The sequence below is a fragment of the Nomascus leucogenys genome, chromosome 13 (assembly GCF_006542625.1).
Source record: "Nomascus leucogenys isolate Asia chromosome 13, Asia_NLE_v1, whole genome shotgun sequence".
Lineage (NCBI taxonomy): Eukaryota > Metazoa > Chordata > Mammalia > Primates > Hylobatidae > Nomascus > Nomascus leucogenys.
The window spans coordinates 98211911-98236051 of NC_044393.1; the positions used below are offsets into that span (position 1 = coordinate 98211911).

The following is a 24141-nucleotide window of genomic DNA, read 5'->3' on the forward strand; positions in this document are numbered from 1 at the left end:
CAGTAGGCATATTGTGGGGACAGCCTACCAAGCCTCACACCTCTCTAACCTCTGCCTGGAAATAATTTGGAGTCAAAGTTTTAACCAAACATTTCAGTCCCTGCCATGCCACCTAGTGAAATGGAATTTTTCTTCATAGGGGGCTTTATCGGCCCTTTGCCCAAACCTCTAGTTCCCCAAATCCTTTCCCTCCTACATCCCTCTATCAGTAGTCAGACCCCATGCCCTATTTATAGGCAGGCAAACTCCACTTTCAATAGTTGGGAGGAAACCACCCTAAAGAGACAAATTCTAGCTTAGTACTGTCCCCATAGAAGGGATGACAGACATTTAATCCTTATGTTCTTTTGAGGCACCTGTTCTACATCCAGCTACATTGCCATTTAAACAAAAAGGGGATTTTATGCTTAGAAATCCATCGGTTCCATTCTTTGGGAATTCAGTACTTCATTAGAGCCACAGTAAGAGAAGCCAGGTATAGAGTCACGACACTCCCTCCATTAAAGAGTCTTGCCCAAATCCAGTTACTGCACAATCTCTCCTGGGCTCATGGGGTACCTTGGAAGCCTTTTGGGTCGAGTAGGTTTGGGAAACCCAGAGACAGACAGAGAGCTAAAGCATCAAGTAGGTAAGCATGACTACTCATGCTGACTAGCTCTTACAGATTCATGGGTGAAGGTCATGCTTGCATCCATGGGCAGCACCTATGATGGTTGCTGGGACCCAGAGAGACAAAAAGAAAGAGAAGGGGGACACCCTTTCTATCTTTCTCTCTATCCTGGGTCACTCTAATAGGAAGGGGAAGACTAAGGGACACCTTTCCCCCCCTCCCTTTCTAGATCTTCAAGCCTTCACTCCACTTGAGTGTAGCCTGGATCTTCTCTAACCCTCAAACCCTGAAGTTTGCTCTGGGAAAGCCCCAAATTCACTCATGTATAGAGGTCTTCTAGGATTTAACCCAAGTATTTACACTCTCTTGGAAGGATGTTATATTACTCTAAATCAAATCCTAACTGCTGCTGTGAAACAGGAAGCCCTGCAAGCAACAGAGAAATTTGGAGATAAACTTTCTGTCTCATACAGTGCCAGGGAAGGGGAAGAGCCTTAATCAATTGGGAGAGTAGTAATGCCCTTGGAGGACCCCAAATGGGACCATGATAATAGCATCAGAGAAGGAGAGTGAAGTTCTTTCAAATGTGTATTTTGGAAGGCTTGCAAAAGACTAGAGCCAAACCTATTAACTACCTCAAGCTTTCCATAATAGATCAAAAACTAGATGAAAATCCCTCAGCCTGTCTGGAAAAGCTGAGAGAAACATTAGTGAAACACACCTCCCTGTCTCCCAATTCAGTTGAAGGACACCTAGTCTTAAATAACATATTTATTACTCAGGGAGCCCCTGATATCACAAGGAAGTTGCAAAAACAGGCCCTGTCCAAAGATCTGATTTTTCTGACCGTCAAGTTGAAGTGTTGCAGTATGTCAATAACATTCTCCTCTGTGCCCCAACCAAGAAAGTCTCAGGAAGGCACTGAGGCTGTTCTCAATTTCTTAGCTAAAAGGAGATACAGGGTTTCAATATCTAAGACTCAGACTTCAGTAAAGTACCTAGGACTAGTCTTATCAGAAGGGACCAGAGCACTAAGTGAGGAAGTTTGAGATTACCCTGGCCAACATGACAAAACCTCGTCTCTACCAAAAATGCCAAAAAAATTAGCTGGGCATGGTATCATGTGCCTGTAGTCCCAGCTACTCAGGATGCCGAGGCAGGAGAATCACTTGAACTTGGGAGGGGGGATTGCACTGAGCCAAGATTGCACCACTGCCCTCCAGCCTAGGTGAGAGAGCAAGACTTTCTGTCAAAAAAAAAAAAAGGCCTTTATGTTTTTTTCTTCTTGGATCTTGTTTTTCTGGAAAGGTTTTCTTTTCTTCTTCATTTTTTTCCTCAGTCAACTAAATTACTTTTCTCCACTTTTTCTTGCCATTCTTAATGCATGCATAAAAAGCCCTAGGACAACTTCTAATGGCCTGGTACTCCTTGGAAAAAAGAAAAGATGTCATGGATTCCATTTTGGGAGAAATCTCTATTTTCCTCATGGAACATCAGGAATTGGAGGTAAATAGGTTCCTCTCAAAATCTGTTTTTGTATATCAGGTATGCCTGTTTATTAGGCCCTAGAAACTGCATGCTTTCCTAGCCCTTCTCTTTAAGGGCTTCACCCTGAGGCTGGTAATCCAATATGGAGATTGATAAACAAACAAACAAAAAAACCCTTATAACTGCTGCATCTTCTGTCTGTCTGTGTAGTCATACGTATTATGGGCGTAATGTTTATATTTAAAAAGCTCTAATCAATTGGCTTAAAAAATAAGCACTTAGATCAAATATTTTTTGAAGGAAAAATAAAAGCTATAATGCATTTAGTTCATGTCACTTTAATCTTTAAGAAATAAGACCAGTCTTTTTTTTTTTTTTGAGACGGAGTCTCACTCTGTCACCCAGGCTGGAGTGCAGTGGCGCAATCTCGGCTCACTGCAAGCTCCACCTCCCAGGTTCACGCCATTCTCCTGCCTCAGCCTCTCTGAGTAGCTGGGACTACAGGCGCCTGCCACCACGCCCGGCTAATTTTTTGTATTTTTAGTAGAGACGGGGTTTCACCGTGGTCTCGATCTCCTGACCTCGTGATCCGCCCGCCTCGGCCTCCCAAAGTGCTGGGATTACAAGTGTGAGCCACCGTGCCCGGCCAGTAAGACCAGTCTTAAAGATTATTAGTAAATACAAATGCCTTCATATGTAAATATGTGGTTTAAATTATGCAGGTCAGTTACTAGGTTTGCTAAATGTTTTAAGGTTGTAAACTGCTTCTTTGGTCTTTGAGAACTATTTGACTTGGCTGCTTCACAATTGATAAGCCCTGGGTACATATCAAATTTACCATGCCCTTAACTATGCTGGAAGGAGTCAGACTTTATCTGTGCCTAGTATATAATTAAAACAACTTACCAGGTTTTACATTAAAGTTAAAAATTGCTAAGAGTTACCATTATAACATGTAATTGAGATTACTGAAAATAGATTTACATGCAAGGTATGTAAAAACAGTAAAATGTTTTTTTAGTAAAAGATTATAAGAAGGCATGGAAATGTAAATTTCTGTCTAGGGTTAAAGGGTTGTTTTAGATTAGAGTCATCATTTTGACTAAAATAAATAGCTTATAGTCATCTGGAATTGTATTTTGTAATGTCAAGTGCTTTGAACCTCTAACATATTTAACAGGCTTCCCAAAATCAAACTTCAGTTTCAAGGTTGTCTTTTCTAACCCCTAGCTTTTGGATGCTACAGAGGGCCCCTGGAGCGCCCAACAGGGAGGTAAACAGGATTATTTGTCATGTCTGGGTACATGGAATTGTCTTTTTTTTTTTTTTTTTTGAGACACCGTTTCACTCTTGTTGCCCAGGCTGGAGTGCAATGGCACGACCTCAGCTCACTGCAGCCTCTGCCTCCCAGGTTCAAGTGATTCTCCTGCCTCAGCCTCCCAAGTAGCTGGAATTACAGGCATGTGCCACCACTCCTGGCTAATTTTGTATTTTTAGTAGAGATGGGGTTTCTCCATGTTGGTCAGGCTGGTCTTGAACTCCTGACCTCAGATGATCCTTCTGCCTTGGCCTCCCAAAGTGCTGGGATTACAGGCATGAGCCACCGTGCCCAGCCGGGATTGTCAAAATGATGTTTAGTATTCTTCAGGTTATATCTTAGTAAATAATATCAATATATATTTCAACATTGTATGGGATTTTAAAAATTATAATGTCTGAATATATGCTACCAACTATAATTAAGGATATTATGTTAAGTTATTGAAAACCACAGAAATAACCAAATTTCTTTGTCAATCATGTTCTTGACTGTAAATAACATGGACATTTTATCATTTCACAGACAATTGATGTCTTGTTTTGATCCTCTTCAAAAGATGGTTATAATCAGCTATAGGACTTTGACAGGTGCTCTCAAATGCAAGTATCTGATAACTTCGGAGATTATAACATTGGAATAATGTAAAAATGTATAGGACTTATGATGAGCTGAAATGTTCACGAATATTAAGCAAAACAAGAGTTAACAGAAGGGACTGAACTAACAGAAAACTGAAGTAACCTTTTTAGCCTTTTTGCTTAAAACGTTACTGATCCTTGTTTTGTTTTTCAGTCAAGAAAACTTATCTTGAGCTATTTACAGCCTTTAATAATTGAGTGAGGTATATTCCTGTAAACAAAATTTGAAGCATGTTTGTTTATCTCTGCCTGGCATCTCCAGAATTTGGAAACTATTTGTGAGTATTCCTAAATTATGGCAATATACTTATTTGCATCAGTGCAATAAGAATCCATTTTTTTTTGCAACAGGACACAACTGGAGATACTGGTCATTTTACCAAGGCTTTGACCAGAATGGTGTGCTTCCCTTTAAGGAATCAAGCTTCACCTGCAGAGTCAATAAAAGCCCCTTGGAAAAACTAACCTCATACCTTGTCTACATAGTCCCTGTACAGGGTTCCTAACCTGTGGTGAGTAAAGAATGTCACTTTCTAACAGGCGCAGGAGCCCCATATTCTTGGGACCTCAAGAAGAGAGCAATTTACCCAACTCATAGATATTTAAGGGTACAAACCCATGGGTGGGCTCAGGTTTAAAAGGTCTCATCTTAGATTTTTTTTGTGGAGCAGAGTTCCATCAAGGCCAATTTAAAAGCCTCTGTGAAGAATTGGTATTCTTGCTGCACTTTACACAAATAATCAGGCCAAGTATAAAACTAAAGTTTATTTTGCAAACAACTAAGTCTTATCATGATTTGTTTTAGAAAAAATGAGGACTGAACAGAGAAAAATTATGTTTCAAGACATATACACTTGTCAATTAATTCTAATCTCAGTTGTTTTTAAGTTTTTGTCTACATCATAGATTCACCTTGCTTATTCCTGTAAACCAACCAGTGATCTATGGCTGCAGCTCAGAAGAAGCAAAAGGGATAGGTAATATAAATAATTTGGATCAATATTTTAATTCTGAGCAATTATCCTGCAAATCCTACCAGGTGATTGGAATAGATAGGGTGCCCATAACTCAGAGGTTTGTTTGGGAGAATAAGACCAAGAAACCTAACCAAAGTCAAGTCCCATGCACCCAAATCTTAACAGGCATAACTATAGCCACCAGTTACTGGGGAGTGTTGACAGCCTTGGGATTTTTGAGCTGTCCTTACCCCCACCTTGTTTTGTTTTGATACATGTCCTCTAATAATCCAAACTGTTTGTTCTCACTTACAGGCCATTGAACTTCAAATGGTAATGCAAATGGAACCACACATGGCCACACCATTCTTCTGGGGACCCTTAAATTAACCTCAGGAGGAGCCTTGACTGGTATAGTCCCCCACATGATGCCACTACTTAGCCAGAATTAGCCAGGAAGATCATCACCCAACCTCCCTAAAAGCATTTGGGGTCTCCAGTCCTGAGTGGGGAAATGAGAGCAGAAAAAGGAAAAAAAACCCAGGTAAGCAGACAGTTAAGGCCAGTCCTCAGTAGAATTCTTTTAAACAGAGAAAAAAATCTGAAAAATCAAGCTGCAGCTGCACAGATAAGGGAGCAAGGCCCAATATAGAAACACCTTTGTTCTTTGTGTAATTGGTGGGCTCCCAGGGAAAAGCTCCCTCCTCTTCTGTGAACATGCACACAGTGGGATCCATGGAAACTTGCATGGGAAGGAGGCTTGCCTGAGACATGCCTGCAGCTGCACAGGTAAGGGCAATTACACAGACAGCTACACAGATAGGGGAAGTTTTTTTTTTTTTTTTTTTTTAATAAAAGCACCTGTATTGAACTGAAAAAAGGGCAACCCTCTCAGGTCCCTCTTCTACTGTGAAGAGCTTTCCTATTTTGCTTATTAAACCTTTGCCCCAGCTTCACCTTTGGTGTCCGTGGTCCTTAATTTTCTTGGTCATTAGACAAAGAGCTCGGGTAATACCTCAGACAACAAGACTGCAACACCTCCATCCCATGTTTATATTTCCTGTCTTCCACAAATGGAACACTAGCACCCCCAAATATCAACATATAGGTTTTGTAAGCTGTATCAAATGAACTTAAGTTCAATATCTAATTTTTTTCAATATCTCAAGTTTTTCCTTAGAATATACACCACCGAGAGTTTTTTAATTCTTTGTAGGCATTGTATCAATGTAATATATCATTAGATTTATTGGTTTTATTTATATTTATTTTTAGGTTTATCTCCTCATACTTATTTTTTGGAAATGTAAAATATTAAAATGATTCAACTGTCAAGGCTATATAAAAATGTATACTTAGAGAATAGTCATTCCCTGCTCCATTCCTTGCATTTCATTTGCATCTACCCATGAGTAATGTTCTATTTGTTGATCTGGATGTGAGATTACACAGGTACATTTATTTCTTCTTATTCTTAGAGCTGATCACTTATTATTTGTGCTTTTTTGTATGCTTCACAGTGAAAAAGTTTAAAAATACCAATGAGATGTGTCAGTCAGTATTCAATTAGGGAAGCAGAATCACTTAAGTATTATTGAATCAGGAATTGTTATAGGACTAAGACCATGCACAATTATAGGATGAATTAGGGAAGATGGAGGATCAAAGAGCAGTCACTATCCAACCTTTCTGAAGTATGGCAAGGTGGACAAACTGAGATTGCCGAGGGCCCTGAGAATCCAGGCATATTCAGCTGCTAGGGTGGGGCTACAAAGTATCTAGAGAAAAACTCCAAAGAAATTTAGCTACCACTTTTGTAGGTCCTCAGGCAAGTATCTGGTGGTGGCATTGGGGCTACTGCTAACGGACAGGGCTGGCCATTGGGAAGAGCTGAACACAGAGTGAGGGAGAGCAGAATGAGCTGGAATCCACTGGTATCTGTTTGTATGTCATAACAACTAGCAACAACAGCCATCAGAGAGTAATGGCTGTGGCCTCTCTTCTACCTCCCAAATATCACTCAAATTCTTTTGTCCAACTCTAACCTAAATTTCGACGAGGAAATAATTCTGGGGAAGTAGTTTTAGCTATACCAAATTGACACGGTACAAACTGCCACCAGAGAGATGATAACAGTCTTAGAGCAGTGATTGTTGACATGGAGAAAAGGAGAAAGATTAGGGAGATGTATATGAGTTAGAATTGATCAGATTAGTTAATAAACTAGATTTGAATAACGAGGGAAAGCGAAATCTAAAATGACTCTCAGGCTCTAACTTAGACAGCTGTGTGGGTGATGGTGCCATTGACTGAGGCAAAGACTCCAGATGGAGAACGTGGAGATGATGGCTGCAGGGAGATAGGGCATTTAGTTTTGCCCATGTTGATTCTGAGAAGGTGGTGGGGCTTCCAAGTGAAGATATGCATTAGGACCCAAAAATATTACTATATTTTTTAAATGGGCTTTTGCTTATGATGATGATTTATCCTCATTGTGACTGGATTTATCCTCCTATCTAAAATAGCCAAAAAACTGAAAAATATAGGAAACAACAGTTTCAAGACATTGGACATCAAGCAGCAAGGGACATCCCTGAGCAATGGAAAATAAATCCTATGAATGCTGCAATTGACTGCCTTGGGAAAGCTTCTAGGACACAGAATAGAGAAGAGAAACCCAGGCCAAGCCCTGTGGACTCCAGGAATTAAATAGATGGAGCTCTGAGCCTTGAGAGATAAAGGCAGTCAGAGTTTGCTAAAGAGAATACTGGAGAGAAGAGAGATGCCCAGAGATAGAGAACTCTGGAGCTCTGCAGAGGATCATGCACGAATGCTCAGCTAGGCACTGATCAGCACATGCACACGAGGAAACTCTCCAGGGCCAAGGAAAGAACCATCTGAAAGGATAAGTGGTAACAATGCACGGTGTTCACACTGGAAATAGTACCTATTTTCACCAGCCAGACTGGAAAACCTCATGATTCATGGGGCACTGGGTAGAGAATACACAAGTGCCTTGCCCTGTTTTCAAGCAGCTTGATTGAATTCCAGAACAAAGCTCAAGAATATCTATGCAAGTATTAAAATATCCAGCTGCCAACAAGATAAAATTCACAATGTCTGCAGCCAAAAATTACTAGGTATGAAAGAAGTAGCAAAACAGCACCTATAATTAAGAGAAAAGTCAACCAATAGAAACTGACCCAGAAGTGACACAGATGTTAGAATTAGAGGGAAGAACATTTAAAGTCATTATAAATGCATTCTATATGTTCAAAAAGTTAAGTAGCGGTATAGACTGAATATTTATATCCCCCTCAAATTCGTATGTTGAAATTTTAAACCCAAAGGTGATGGTATTAGGAGGTGGGAATTTTAGGAAGTGATTAGATCATGAGGGATTCATGCCCTTATAGAAGAGGCCTGAGAGAGGACCCTTGTGCCTTCTGTGATGTAAGGTTACAGCAAGAAGATGGCTGTCTGTGAACCAGGGAATGGGCCCTCACCAGGCATGGAATCTGCTGGTGACTTGATCTTGAACTTCCCAGCCTCCAGAACCATGAGAAATACATTTCTTTATAAACTACTCTGTCTCTAGTAGTTTGTTGTAGAAACCAAGCAGTTTCATTGAAGCTTTAAAAAGATAGTATATAATAGGGGAAAAAAACAAACTATTTTCTTCTATTATACTCTCAACACTCCACATAAAACACTTCTCGTCAGGAAAATGCGGGGCTGTTTTTCCCCATAAAGCAATTCTCCAATTTTCTACAAACACCAGCTAGATGTTCTACAATTCAACTAATCTGACTCTATTTAAATGGAGTTAGAATGAGATGCCACAGGTTAAGGGCTTAGTCACACATGTCTGACCTCACTTCAGTTGCCGATTTTGAGTGCAAACTTCCAGTACTTCTGACAGGCTGGCTATAAACTGGGAGTTCCTATGACCTCCTTTTCATATTTGGTCTTTTGCTAGAATGGCTCACAAAACTCAGGGAAGTACTTACTTAAACTCACCCCTTTATTTTAAGGGACATTACAAGGGATGTAGATAAACAACCAGATGAAGAGGTACATGGAGCAAGGTACATGGGAATTGGTATGGGGTTTCCATGCCTTCTCCAGGCATGCCACCTTTCCAGAACCTTCGCATGTTCAGCAATCTGAAAACTCTTTGAAGGCCATCCTTTTGGGGTTTTGTGCAGGTATATTTAAAGAGGCTTCATTGTTAAATCATTGGTCAATAGTATTCTATTCAACCTTCAGTCCCTCTCCCCTCCCTGGAGGTAGGGGGATTGGGCTAAAATTTCCAACCCTTTAATCACAGTTGATTCTCCTGGCAACTATCCCTGATCCTGAGGCTATCCAGGACCCCCCAGCCATCAGTCCTCTTACTACCATATTCATCAGACACTTATCACTTCAGAGATCCCAAGGATTTTAGGAGCTGTGTGCCAGGAAATGGAGGCAGAAACCAAATATGTATTTTTTTAAATTATGTCACAAAGACTAAAAGTGAATGAAAGAGATGAAAACTACAATAGTGAGTAAAAAAGACACTGTTTGATTAACAAAAGAGTAGACATTGTAGAAGAATATTAGCTTGAAACCATAGCAACAGAACTATTCAAAGTGAAATACCTAGAGAAAAGAGAATTTTAAAAGAAAGAAAAAAGATCACAGCATAGTGAGCAGAAAAGAATTTCTGAAAGTTGGGGTGTAGGGCAGAAAAATATCTGAAAAAATAATGCTCCCCAAATTCCAAATTTTAGACCAACTCTACACCCACATATTCAAGAAGCTTAATGAAACCTGGGCACAAGAGATGTGAAGAAAATAACACCAAATTACATTACAGTCAAATTACTCAAACAGTAATAAAGCAAATCTTAAAAGCAGCCAGAGGGGGGCAAAATGCTATGTATGGAAGAACCAAAATAATGACAAATATTTTATTGGAAACAATGCAAGCAAGAAAACAGTAGGGCAAAATCTTTAGAATAGTGAAAGAAAAAGAACTCTCAACCTCATTCTATACTGAGTGGAAACACCTTTTTCTTTTTCCTTTTTTTTTTTTGGTGGAGTCTCGCTTTGTGGCCCAGGCTGGAGTGCAGTGGCACAACCTCGGCTCACTGCAACCTCCGCCTCCTGGGTTCACACCATTCTCCTGCCCCAGCCTCCTGAGTAGCTGGGACTACAGGCGCCTGCCACCATGCCTGGCTAATTTTTTGTATTTCTTTTAGTAGAGATGGGGCTTCACCATGTTAGCCAGGATGGTCTCAATCTCCTGACCTTGTGATCTGCCCACCTCGGCCTCCCAAAGTGACACCTTTTCAAAACAAATGTGAAATAAAAGCATGTTAGACATAATAAAGTTGAAAGAATTCACCACCAGGAGACTCACAGTGAACCAAATGTTAAAGAAGTTCTTTAGGCAGACTAAAAATGATACCAGGCCAGGCACGGTGGCTCACGCCCAGCATTTTGGGAGGCTGAGGCAGGTGGATCACGAGGTCAGGAGATCAAGACCATCCTTGCCAACATGGTGAAACCCTGTCTCTACTAAAAATACAAAAACTAGCTGGGCATGGTGGTGTGTGCCTGTAGTCCCAGCTACTCAGGAGGCTGAGCCAGGAGAATCTCTTGAATGGAGGTGGAGGTTGCAGTGAGCTGAGAATGCACCACTGCACTACAGCCTGGGTGACAGAGCAAGGCTCCATCTCAAAAAAAGGATACCAGGTGGAAATATGAATCTATAAAAAGAAATAAAGAGCATCAGAAATGGTAACTATGTGGGTATATCTATATACTTTTTCTTAAACTTTAGATCTGTTGAAAGATAACCAACTGTTTAAGCAAAAATAATAACAATGTAGTGTAATATTTGTAGCACATATCAAAGTATAATACACAATAACAATAACACAAAGTTTGGGAGGGGAGAAATTGAAGTATAACATTGTGAAGGTCCCAAACATGCAATGGTATCATATCACTGGAAGATAGTCTGAGATAAGTTAAAGGTGTATAGTATAAACCATAAAACAATACTAAAATAACACAACAAAAAGTTGTAGCTAATAAGATAACAAAGGAGGGAACGTGAAATCATTTAAAAATACGCAATAAATATACAAGAAGGTAGAAATGAGGAAAAGTGGAATTAAAAAACACATGAAACACACAGAAAGTACAAAGATAATATATTTAAATTTAACTATGTCATAAATCTTATTAAATGTAAATGGTCTAAACACTCATATAAATGACAGAGATTGTCAGATTTGATTTTAAAAAATCAAACATCTACATGCTGCTCCAAAGAAATACACTTTTAATATAAAAACATAAACTAAAATATATAGCATGCTAACAGTAATCAAAAGAAAGTTGGATTATCTACATTAGCATTACAAAAATTGGTTTTTAGACGAACAAATATTACCATAGATGAAGACAGTAATTCCATATTGATAAGGGGTCAATTGATCAAGAGAACATAACAATCCTAAAAGTTGAGGCCCCTTATTAACAGAGATTCTAAATACATGCAGTAAAAAAGTTTCTGTATTAATTTGATTAGGATAATGGCCTCCAGCTGCATCCATGTTGCTGCAAAGGACTAGATTTTATTCTTTTTATGGCTGTGTAGTATTTCATGTTGTGTATGTACCACATTTCCTTCATCCAATCCACCATTGATAAGCACCTATGTTGATTCCATTTCTTTGTTAAATAGGCTACTTTCAAGAAACGCATTTTATTTATTTGAGACAAGGTCTTGCTCTGTCACTCAAGCTGGAGTGCGGTGGCATGATCATACCTCACCGCAGCCTCAACCTCCCAGGCTCAAGCAATCCTCCTGCATCAGCCTCCTGAGTAGCTGGGACTACAGGGGCATGCTACCACATCTGGCTAATTTTTGTTTTGCTTTATTTTGTTTTTGAGATGGAGTCTTGCTCTGTTGCCCAGGATGGAGTACAGTGGCGTGATCTCGGCTCACTGCAAGCTCCACCTCCTGGCTTCACACCATTCTCCTGCCTCAGCTTCCCGAGTAGCTGGGACTACAGGCACCCGCCACCATGCCCAGCTAATTTTTTTGTACTTTTAGTAGAGATGGGATTTCACCGTGTTAGCCAGGATGGTCTCCATCTCCTGACCTCGTGATCCGCCTGCCTTGGGCTCCTAAAGTGCTGGGATTACAGGCGTGAACCCCCGCTCCTGGCCTAATTATTGTATTTTTTTTAAGAGACAGGGTCTCACCATGTTGTCCAGGCTGAGATGCATTTTAAACATAAAAATACAGATAAGTTAAAAGTAAACAAATACAAAAATAAAGACTATGCAAACACTAATTATAAGAAAGATAGAGAGGCTATATTATCAGACAAAGTAGACTTTATAATAAGAAATATTGGCCGGGTGCAGTGGCTCACGCCTGTAATCCCAGCACTTTGGGAGGCTGAGGCGGGTGGATCACGAGGTCAGGAGATTGAGACCATCCTGGCTAACACGGTGAAACCCAGTGTCTACCAAAAATACAAAAAGAAATTAGCCGGGTGTGGTGGCGGGCGCCTGTAGTCCTAGCTACTCGGGAGGCTGAGGCAGGAGAATGGCATGAACCCGGGAGGCAGAGCTTGCAGTGAGCTGAGATTGCGCCACTGCACTTCAGCCTGGGTAACACAGTGAGACTCCGTCTCAAAAAAAAAAAAAAAAAAAAAGAAAGAAAGAAATATTTCCAGTGATAAAGATGGATATTTCATAATGATAAAACAGTTAATTCATTAAGAAGATGTAAGAATCTTAAATGTGTACATGCCTAATTACAGAGTTCCAAAACACATAAAGCAAAAACCAAGCATAAAGAAAATTGACAAATTCACAATTATAACTGGAGATTTTAGTACTTTCCTTAGTAACAAGTAACACAAACAAGCAAAAAGTCAGTAAGAATATAGCTTTAAACCACACTATTAACCAACTTATTTAAATTGCACTTATGTAACACAACATCCAACAACTACACAATACACATTTTTTTTTCAAGTGCATATCGAATATTTACCAACATAGACCATATGTTGGGCCATAAAACAAGTCTGAATCAATTTTAAAAGCTTTAAATCATACAGAGTATGAACATCTATGAATGTGTCTCCTGGTGCACATGTAGAAGAGTTTCTATAGGGCATATGCGCAAGACAGAAATGAGGGTATATGCATGAGTAGCTTTACTAAATAATGCTAAACTGTTTTTCAAAGAAGTTATACAGGTGTATGCTCTTACTAGCAGTGTAGAAGAGCTCTCATTGGTTTACATCATTGGAGTAGAAAATGTACTCTGACACCATGGAGTGCCAGGAAATTTAATTTCTTACCAATTTGGTGATGACTGTAACATGGTATTCCATTTTCAGTTGCATTTACCTGATTACCACTGAGGCTAAGCATTTTGTATATGTCTAGTGGTCTTTCCTGTTACTTCTAAGAAATGCTTGTCAAGTTCTTTGCTTATTTTTCTCCTCTCCTTTTGGCTATTTTCTTATCAATATAGTCTGTATTCTGGATAGAAGTCCTTTGTTGATTACCTGGTTGTGCCAGAAATTAAACTATGTTGTCTCTTAGCTCTGAGCCCACCCTTCTTGACCCTGCTTACTGAGGCTGTGGCACTCTGCAAACCACATTTCTCATCTACCTGCTGGCTTCCTGCAGGTTCTGCTGATTGAAGCAATAGATGAGGATGGGAAGGCAGAAAGAGAACAGGACATGCTTTTGCTCCATTTGTTGTTCCCATCAGCACAGCCCCAGCAATGACCCTTAATGCTGGAAGCACAGGGTCTAGTGCCAGCTTTCTTATGGCACTCCTGGAACCACCCTCATTGGCAGTGCTTTACCTTGGAAGACCCACCCTCTGAGCTCCTGAGTCACTGGCACCAGCTGGGCAGCACCTCATCCTCACAAGTGTGAGGTCCAACTCTTCAGAGCCCCTACTCCACACTTCTCCATTCTGATAACTGCAGCCTCTTCACTTTTTCTCTCAAAACTAGCAGAAGGAGAAAGCTGCTTCCAGGCGTTACTATCTCTGCATCACCTTGGGGTTCTCTTTGCCTTTCCAGTTCATGAATGCCTATTTAACCAATACTTTATAATCAATTCTTTCTGTTGAAATGCCGAGTGTAGTTTCTGATTTCTTACTCTACCGTGGCTGATACAATGATTCACAAACTTCTCCTCCTGCTATGTCACTCACCTTTTCACTCTCTGAGGACTTTTAGAACACAGATGTTTCTTAACTGCAATGAACCAGAATGGATTAATACATGGATTATCAAATTTTTTTATATTGTGTCTTAATTTGAAAATCCTTTTTCTACTCCAATATCATAAGAATTTTCTCATATTTTCTAAATTTTTAAAATTTTTTTATATTTAGGTCTTGAATCTTCTTGGAATTTATTTTGTGAATGAATATCTAATTGTCCTAGCACCCTTTTATCAGAAAGTACACCCTTTCTTCACTGGTCTACAATGCTGTCTCTCATATATCAGGTTTCTGTCTATGGATAGGTCAATTTTAGAATCCCCATTCTGTTCATTAGCTTTGTTTGTGTACCCTTGTGCCAATACTCGCAGTCTTATAGCATTATAATAGTTTTTATATCTGGTAGAGCTAGTTTCTTTGCCTAGTTATTTTTCTTCAGATAAACTCTACCTATTCCCAACTCTTTCTTTTCCCACATAATTTTTAACATTAGTGTGTCAATTACTATAAAAATCACTATTAGGATTTTGATTGCAATTGCACTAAATCTGTAAATTTGGAGAGCAGCATCTTTACAAAATTGTCTTGTCCTATCCAAAAACAAAGCATACTTCTCCACTTATTTAAGTGCCCTTTAAGTATCTTTCAATGAAGCTTTAAAACAGTCTAAACAAAGGTCTTGTACACCTTGTATTTATTCCTAGGGAGCCTGTATTTTTGTTACTCTGTTAAGAAATTTGTTACTGGTGTGTGGAAATATATTTAAAATAAGTTTATTGTATAACTTATTTGAATTTATTAAAATTAGTAATTCAGATAATTTGTAGATTACTTTGTGTTTCCTATATAATCACAGTGTCACTGAAATAATGGGTGTTTTGTTTCTTCCATTCCACTGAAAAACCCTACTTTTTTGGTCTTAAATGCACTACCTCTAGCTTTTGGTGGTTTTAAATAGAAACAAAGCTACCACGCATCTTTGTCGTTTCCAGTTTTTAAGAGAATGCTTCTAACGTTGCACCATTAAGTATGACGGTGGCTGGTTGTAGACTTTTGGACTTTTTAGAGTCTTATTGTTTAACAAGAAGAATTTTAACATGAGGATTTCTTTAATTCCTTCCTTGCCTTTTCCCTTTTCAGTAAGAGAGGACCATTGCTGGGGGAGCCAGAAGACCAACAAGAGTAGCCAGTGACAGAGCTCCACGTGTCTGTGAATTGGCTTATCTCCTCCAGCAAGAAAGATGGAATCTGAGCTCAGAAGAGTATGCATGCTCAGGTTTGGAGAACTGAACACCAAAATAGCAACAGAGTTCATTTGACTGGTGCTACCTCAAGTAATTTATATTAACTATCCTTAGTTATTAACCTTGCCAATTTTGCTGTCTTTACTTCCCCCCAATAAATATTTGTTGCATCCCAACTTTTATGCTCAATATTGTGTTTGGCACTGTAGAAAGACAAAAAGAGATTGCATTTTCCTTTGTGAGCCTCTGTGCATTCTGAGCTTTGGTCTCCGTGACGGTTATCACAGGCACTGCCACCATCTCACGTGACCCTTTGGGTGGGTGTCCTTTCTCTACATTTTTGAGATCTGTATGGCCTTTTAACGTCAGAAGTGGCCTTCTTTTTTTTTTTTTTTTTTTTTTTTTTTTTAAGAGACGGTGTCTCGCTCTTTCGCCCAGGCTGGAGTGCAGTGGCGCTCTCGGCTCACTGCAGGCTCCGCCTCCCGGGTTCACGCCATTCTCCTGCCTCAGCCTCCCGAGTAGCTGGGATTACAGGCGCCCGCCACCACGCCCAGTTAATTTTTTGTATTTTTAGTAGAGACGGGGTTTCACCGTGTTCCAAGATGGTCTCGCTCTCCTGACCTCGTGATCCGCCCGCCTCAGCCTCCCAAAGTGCTGGGATTACAGGCATGAGCCACTGCGCCCGGCCATAAGTGGCCCTAATGTAGGATGTTGGCCAAGGGCCAGGTTCACTTTGCAGGACCTGTGGTGCTGTGCCTCAGGGCAGGGGTCTGCCCAGCAGAGACATTTCTGGTCCTTGCTGCTTCAGTTGTGCTTCTAGCCTGAGGCCCCTTGGAAGAGCTGGGGAAGCTTCCTGAGCTCCATGATGGGATTCAAATAATTCGAATTATTGGTATGGGCTTTCCTGGGTTCAGTCAAGACCACGCAAAAGACCAAGAATAGCTGAGATGAGAATAAAAAGAGAGATGAGCAGAAAAGCCCCTAAATCCATCCACTGGGGTAGGGGTGAGGGTGGAAAGAAAGGATGTGGGCACACATTCAAGTTAGTGGACTTCAAGGAGGAGATGAAAGAAGAAAGGAGTGGCCCTGCTCTTGGCAATGATTCTTCAAGCAGGTGTCTTCAAAGTGGTCCGAAGACAAGATGGAAGTGAGCTGAGGAGGCTTCTAGGGGACCAAGTAGGGAGGGATTAATAAGGAAGAAGAGGGCCAAAAGGGCTAATTTGCTGTGAGGCAAAATGTCCAAATCTCTAAAACTTTCTAAGAGTCAATGTAAATTTCAGTGCATAGATGTGAGTATTGCAACACACGTGAAAAGGTATTTAGTAGAGACTCCTAGAAGCCGAGGGGGTATAGCTCAGGGGTAGAGCACTTGACTACAGATCAAGAGGTCCCTGGTTCAAATCCAGGTGTCCCCTGGAAAGAGTCTCCTTTTTAGTACCACATAACAATTGGTACCTTCAGGTTGTCCCAGGGCCTATGGCAGGTTGAGGGGAGGTTCCTGGGAGGGAAGTGGAGGGAGAAGAGATGGAAAGGAATCTAGTCATCTTTTGAGCTGGGGCAATGGAAAGTCCCAAAACCAGGAATGTGGTTCTAGCTATGATCTTGTTATTAAGGTGTGAACTCAGGCAGGCCTTTAATTAGTCTTTGTTTTTTCTTTCAGGCATATAACATGCAAGTATAGACTAAAATCAAAGTTGCCAAACATGTCTGAGAACCAGAATGACCTGGGAGGGTGGTCAAGTATACAGATGCCCTGGGTCCCACCTCGAGATTCTGATTTGTTAGGTGTGAGAAGTTTCATTTTTCTTTCATTTCATCCTCCCACATCACAGAAACACCAGATGATCTCCTGGGCTGCAAAATTCAGCAAACACTTATGAAGCAGATTCACCACGTACCAGTTATTAATCTGCAGTTTGTACCACTTGCTCGAGTCCAGTGACGCAGAACACTCACACAGCAAGTTAGGCAAAGCAACTTTATTCCTTACAGGCAGGCAAGGGACAACAGAAGCCTGGGATTTAGGGTGAGCTGCTCCCCTAAGGCTCAGGAAGCTGCCCAGGGCAGATGGAGTCTCACCTGTGTGTCCCACTTCACACTGCAGCTGAGGGACCCTAAACGCCCTCTGCTCTCAGTTTTATACCCCAAGGGCAATTTGGATCATTGGGCTAAAGCGCTGCAGGACATCCTGTTCTAGGTGTGATGGGAACAGAGTCCGGGTTTAGGACTGTTCCTCCTTATCTCAGGACAACACTCCCAGTACATTCTCTAGTTATTCTGAGAACTACAACCAAGAAAAGAGGGAGGCACTGGGTTGGCCAAGGCCATCCGGGGACTTGTCCTGCTGGGTCATTTAAAAAGCTTTTATAGGATAACGTTGGCTTTCCAAGTGGTTTCTCAAGCTGATGTCTTTCCCACTGAGGAGAAGCTGTAGGCCTGTGGACTGCCAGGTGGGAGGAGGTTGGGGTTTAGAGAAAAGAGGAGAGCAGGAATGGGTTGTTTGCAGTGGGGCTGTTCCCATGGACTCACCAAGAAGAAATCCAGGTGCTGATGGGGCTGCACAAGTGCTTCTCAGAAACAGTTGTAACAAGTGAGGGGTGCAACTAAAGTTACAGCATTTGCCTGCAGGCCAAGCGGTCTCTGGTTCAAATCCATGTGCCTCCCACCCCCCTTCAGTTTTCTACTTATTGAACAAAAGCCTTTTCACCTCTGGGGTCTACTATACTGGAATCTTCCTGCAAGGAGAGAAGAGAGAATAGATGGCATACAGCTTTGCCAGGAAGCCTCTCTAGTTTCTGGTAGGCCCCAGTGAACGTCTCCAGGTGACTCTGTCCCCTCATTAACCCTTATCCTCAGAGCCTTGAAATGGGCCCAATTGTCCCATAGAACTGATGTTTATGGTTTCTCTTGAATAAAGCTAGAAATTGACCCTCTCAATTTTGAAAACCAAGGAGAAATTTACATTTGTGTTATCTGAATTCCTTTCTCAGGAAACCAGCCAGCAATCCTCCCAGGCAGTATCAAGAAACTGAAATTTACCAGATCCCCACATCTGGAAAGCGAGAAGCCAGACCCCTTACCCATCATGACTGCCCAGGTGACCACCTGCTGCCTGTTGACCAACTCCTCTTCCTTGCCCCTCCTTAATCCCTGTTTTCCCACATGTAGTTACATTTCTTCCGTTATATAAACCCCTAATTTTAGTCAGTCGATGACAATGAATTTGAGACTGATCTCCTGTTCACCCTGTCTGTAGCGCCTGGATAAAGCCTTCTTCCCTGACAATACTCGTCTCAGTGACTGGCTTTCTGTGAGATGAGCAGCAAGACCTAGATGGAACCCCTGGTGTTTCCGTAACAGCCTTGCAACTTTCACTTTCGCTGTGGGAACACTCATCTCCACCACCCAGGGCCATCCCCTGGAAGGGTGGGTAGGGAATTGACTCCTCTGGAATCCTCACCCCCAGGGACTGTGTAGCATAGGGCCTTGCCTGGAGCAGGTCCCATGGCTGCAGCTGCTCCACCCTGAGCTGCTCTGGCAGGGTCTATACAGAGTGAAGGAACTAAAGGAAGAGCAGTGAGGAGCGCTCATAAGTGGCACAATGACTGCCAGGAAGTGGCTGTTATAGGCAGGGGTTTGCAAGCTACTTTCAGTCAGGAGGCCCCACACTGTGCCCTGGGGATACTTCCCTGCCCCTTGTGTGTTTATGAAGCCCCAGTATCTGCTTCATAAACACCAGATGTGCATGTGGGGGGCATCTGTTTCCCACCTGAGCAGAGGCTCCCAGTGCCCACTGGGGTGAGTGAGCTGCAACGTCTTCTCAGGGAGGTGAACAAGGTGAAATGCTTTAACACTGACTGTTGGAATCTGGGAGAAAGACTGAAAGAGGCAGTGGTTTCCCCTGTGTCTGAGTGAGTGCTCAATTATTCCTTGTGGCAGTATCCCGCAGATGATCTGTTGTTGCTTGCGGGCTTTCTTTTTTCAAGTCAATAAAACCACATCCTTACCAATTGGGAGACATCTATTCAATTCCCTTCTTCAAGCGGTATCAGACTTCCACGTGTGGGTTTGCTGCCTCGTTTTATACTACCTGAAATTCTTATTTGGAACTCGGGAGACCTCTCTTGCCCAGCATGCCCTGCTGGTCTCACTCCATTCAGTCCTCCATGGAGTTAAAAGCAACAACAGCTAAAAGCAAAGATTTGAAACAAACAAAAAATAATAATTAATTTTTAAACAAAGAAAAAAAAAGCAAAGATCTGAACCCAATTCTGCTTAATCCCTAGCAGATTTTTTCTCCCTGAACAAGAGTATAATAGTCCATAATAACATAATTGTAGCTGCAATCTGCTTACTCCCATAACATATTAGCCTAAGAGACAAACACTGCCACTTTCTAAGGTGCAAGTCAATTTCTTTTCAAGTTTTGAAGAGTGCGGAAGTCGGAGCCTCATGTAGGAAGCCGGGCCTTGCTCTTGCAGAGCTACAGGCAGGAGCCGTGCAGGCAGAAGGAGCCTCAGCAGAGGCCAGCATCAAGTGCGGGCCCTGGAGTGCCTGAGGACGGGGAGCCTGGGAAGTGGAGCAGGGAAGGTGGGGCAGGGAGTAGCAGGGGAACAGGATGCTAAAGATGGAAGGGCTTTGTAGTCACCACACAGAATTTGGTTCCATGGAATGCAGCTCAGAGCTACCCTTCGTCCTTTTTCAGCTCTCCAGACTTCTTTTTCCCCTACGACCTCTGCCCACCAACTTGCAGTCAGAAATGCGGATATAACTTTTGACTCCCCTGAAATGTAACTACAAATAGCCTACTGTTGACTGGAAGCCTTTCTGATAACATAAACAGTCAATGAACACATATTTTCTATGTTCTATGTGTTATATACTGTATTCTTACAATAAAGCTAGAGAAAAGAAAATATTAAAAAAATCACAAGGAAGGGAAAATTTATTTCCTATAGAATAAGTAGAAGTGAAGTGAATCATCATAGAGGTCCTAATCTTTGTCATCTTCACAGAGTAGGCTGAAGAAGAAAAGAGGAGGGGTTGGTCTTACTGTCTTGGGGGCAGCAAAGACACAAGACAATCTGTCTGTTAAGTGGACCCACAGTTCAAACCTGTGTTGTTCAAAGTCAACTGTAGTTTTACTTACAGACTTTACAGATTCAGGACCAGGCTTCCTGGGTCAAAGCAACGAGAAGTGCAGAACCATCTTTGCTGACTAAACGCAAGCCCAGATGAAGGGCGCTTGAACTGGAAGCAAGGCCTCTTGGTCTGCACTCAGCTACTGCACCCTGGCACTGGCACCTGGGCTGGCTGAGCAGTATCTCTGACTCTGGGAGCTGAGCCCCACACTTGTTGCCTGCAGCTCTTTCTTCACACCCAGAGTGGCTTTGGTTTACTAGCAGGCCTGCTCCCCTGCTAAGAGGACACCTTGCTTCCCTTTCAGTCCCCTCTTCTGGCCATTTCAGCCAGCCCTCCTCAGCCTGAAGTCTTCAGCTCCTTGGAGGGCGGGTGGATAGAGAAGCTAGAACCACTTCCTCAGATCTTACTTGGGCTTTTCTGGTAGCTAGGGAGCTACTGTAATTTAAAAATCAGCTCACCCGCTGGGCGTGTCTCTCTGCAGAAGGTATGTGCTCTAAGAGGCAGTTTGTGCATGTGTTGCTGAAGGGGACTTAGGAAGTGCTTACCTTTATTCGAGATGATGGGGAATCTTCCAGACCAGATATGACCACTGGGAAAAGCGACCGTCTGGAAAGCTGGGGTTGCCTACAAACATATATGAAGGGGAAAGGTACTGTGACTTGGTGTTTGTTCCTCCCAGCAGGACCTGAATAATCCCTGGAGAGGGGGCTCTGCTGTTGGGCAGGCAGAGGACAGGATGCTCTGGCCCAGTGCAGCAAACACTTCTGGGGCTGCAGGCCACCTCCATCCTAACATCAGCCTTGCTGCAGACCCCCCTGCCTGTGCTGATGTGGGAAGGGGTCCTGATTAGGGAGTGTGAACAGTTCTATAATTGGGAAGATCTAGAGTTGTGAAATAATGTTCATTTTTTGAAATTGTGGCTTTGGGTGAAATTCAAACATTGCAGAAAGGTTAGACCTAAACATGGTACTTATGCTGAGACTCTGCTTGGGGGGCCCACCTGAGCAGCCAGCCAGCCCCCACCCTGATGATATTGCCACTGGGTTACAAGGCATGGAGTGTCTCAGGCTCATCACAGGTAGGGGTGAGAGTAAAACAGGAGTCATGGGCTTTGCATGGAGATACAGAAATAATCAGACAACTGAGGCCTTTGAAGCCTCAAAAGGACTGTGACTTTTGACATCACTAACAAAGCTTTAGGACTCAGGCCTAGACCACTCTTTCTCTAGCAAGAGTTCATTGATAGCTGACCTGATCAATGGCTTTACTGTTCTTCTACAAACACCTGTACCATATCACTCGTAGTTTCCGATCATTAATCACTCAACATACTCATATCTTTTATGGCCATTCTTTGTGCATCTTTTCGGCTTCCCCCTCTGCTGTCAGCTCCTCTTCCCTTTCTTGGTGTCTGTTATGTTAACCATCTTGAAAAGAGAGAATCTGATTGGTCATTAACCCTGTGTGGGCAGAACTGCAGGTCACTGGTTCACTTGTGTATTAGCTGGAAAGAGAGGAAAACGTCAAAGAAACTAATTAATATTCTGAGAGAAATATGAGAAAATATTCCATCTGTTAAACAAAAACATAAAAGGGTCAATTATAGAACAGATAACTTAGAAATTAAGAAAAAACTATAGAAGATATAAAAAATTAAATAGAAAGTTTGAAAAATAAAGCTGAGGCTGTTTCCCAGAAAGTAAAATAAAACAAAAAGACAAAGGAAAAGACAGTAAGAGAGATAAAAATAAGAAAGTTAGAGGTTAAAACCAAGATATGTAAAAACCAACTAATAGGCTTGGTGCTGTGGCTCACACCTATAATCCCAGCACTTTGGGAGGTCCAGGTAGGAGGATCACTTGAGGCCAAGAGTTGAAGACCAGCCTGGACAACATGGTGAGATCCTTGTTTCTATAAAGAAAAAAAAAATCAGCTGGTCATCGTGGGGTGTGTCAGTAAGCCTAGCCATTCAGGAGGCTAAGGTGGGAGGATTGCTTGAGGTCAGAGGTTCAAGGTTATGGTGAGCAAGACACTGTCTCAAAACAAACAAAAACTAATAAAAGTTCCAGAAAGAGAACATGATGGAAAGGACATTATACAAGAACATTACTCATAATGAAAGGACTTGGCTATGCATTAGAAAATATTCTCCAAATGCCCAACAAAATGAATAAAAAATTATCTTCATCAAGTACATCATAGTGTGATTACAGAATACCAGGACAAAAGGGAAGATCTTCAAAACTTAAAGAGTGAAAGAAACAGGTGATATACAAAAGACAGAGGATCACAATGGCACTTGACTTTTCTATAGCAATACTAGACACCAGAAGACAACAGAAACAATCCTTCACAATATGAAGGATTATAAGTTGAAACTAGAAATCTGTGTCTGTCCAGACCGCTAATCAAGTGTGTAGGTGGAATTATGGACATTTTGAGGCACGTAAGGTCTTAAAAAATTCACCTCTACTCACCATTCCCAGAAAACAACTGGAGGACATCCTCTGCCAAAATGAGGAAGCAAATGAAGAAACATTCAAGACACGGAATCCAGGAAAAAGGGACTTGCACACAGGACACAGAGATGGAAAGAATGTCCTGGTGAGGGTGGAGGAAGTCCCGGGGCATGGGCTGAGCAGCAGGCTTTCCAGGGCAACCAGAACAAACAGAGCAGGAAGCTGGAGAGCTACTGGAAAACAAGAAGTGAAAAATGTTAATTATCTAACAGCTTTTACAGTGTGGTAAATTGACTTGACAGGCATTTCATGGAGCAATGAAAGGTTGTGGAAAATCACAGATATTCCAAGAAAACCAAGCAGTTGAAACTGTGAGGCTATCAGCAACTTGAGGGAAAAAAAAAGTTCCATCAGAACTCTTAGTTCAGCTTAGGATTATGTACATTGGCCATAAACACTATTAGCTAATCATAATAATTAAAACATGGAAGATAAAATTGAACAGAAAGTAAATATATAGCATTTTATCTAAGAAGTTGATATATAGTAGGTATACTGGAAAACAGAAAAGAAGGCACATGAGTGATAATCCTCACCTACAAAAATAAGTCAGCTAATGATGTCTAAATTAGACATGTCTAATTACGTCATACCATATTATGACGTATTTCTATTACTTAAAATTATAGAGGCAAATAGACTAGAAGAAACAGCCAAAAGGGTGGCGAGTGGCTGCCTCTGGGTGGCAAGAGGAAAATACAAAGGACTGAGGTTTCTTTTATTATAAGCTTTAAAAGCAATATTTGACTTTCAAAAATAGTTGCACAAGATACTTAGATAAAAACAAAAATATATGTAAGGTTTAAAATAGCCTTGCACTGAGAATGGGGGTGTAGTTCAGGGTAGAGCTTCCACACTAGCAGCAGAGTTTTCTGGCCAAAACCTGGAGGAGTTCTGTGGTCCTCATGCTATGTTGTCTCCATGATGCTTCCCAGGACTACTCTCTGATCCATGTCAG

At 41.6% G+C, this 24141-nt stretch overlaps 1 long non-coding RNA gene and 1 other non-coding gene across 3 annotated transcripts; one reads left to right on the top strand and one right to left on the bottom strand.

Moving 5' to 3' along the window:
- Positions 1-16865: 16865 nt before the first annotated feature.
- TRNAC-ACA lies at positions 16866-16937 on the top strand. The gene has a single exon. It is a non-coding gene; the product is annotated as a tRNA-Cys (tRNA).
- A 553-nt stretch (positions 16938-17490) lies between these two features.
- On the bottom strand, positions 17491-22519 carry LOC100584289. Of its 2 annotated transcripts, none has more exons than XR_004033019.1 (4): positions 22482-22519; positions 21997-22168; positions 21210-21288; positions 17491-19710 (listed from the first exon to the last, which is right to left on the bottom strand). It is a non-coding gene; the product is annotated as an uncharacterized LOC100584289 (long non-coding RNA). The 2 variants fall into 2 exon arrangements; XR_004033020.1 differs by having other exon boundaries at positions 21916-22168.
- Positions 22520-24141: the final 1622 nt, after the last annotated feature.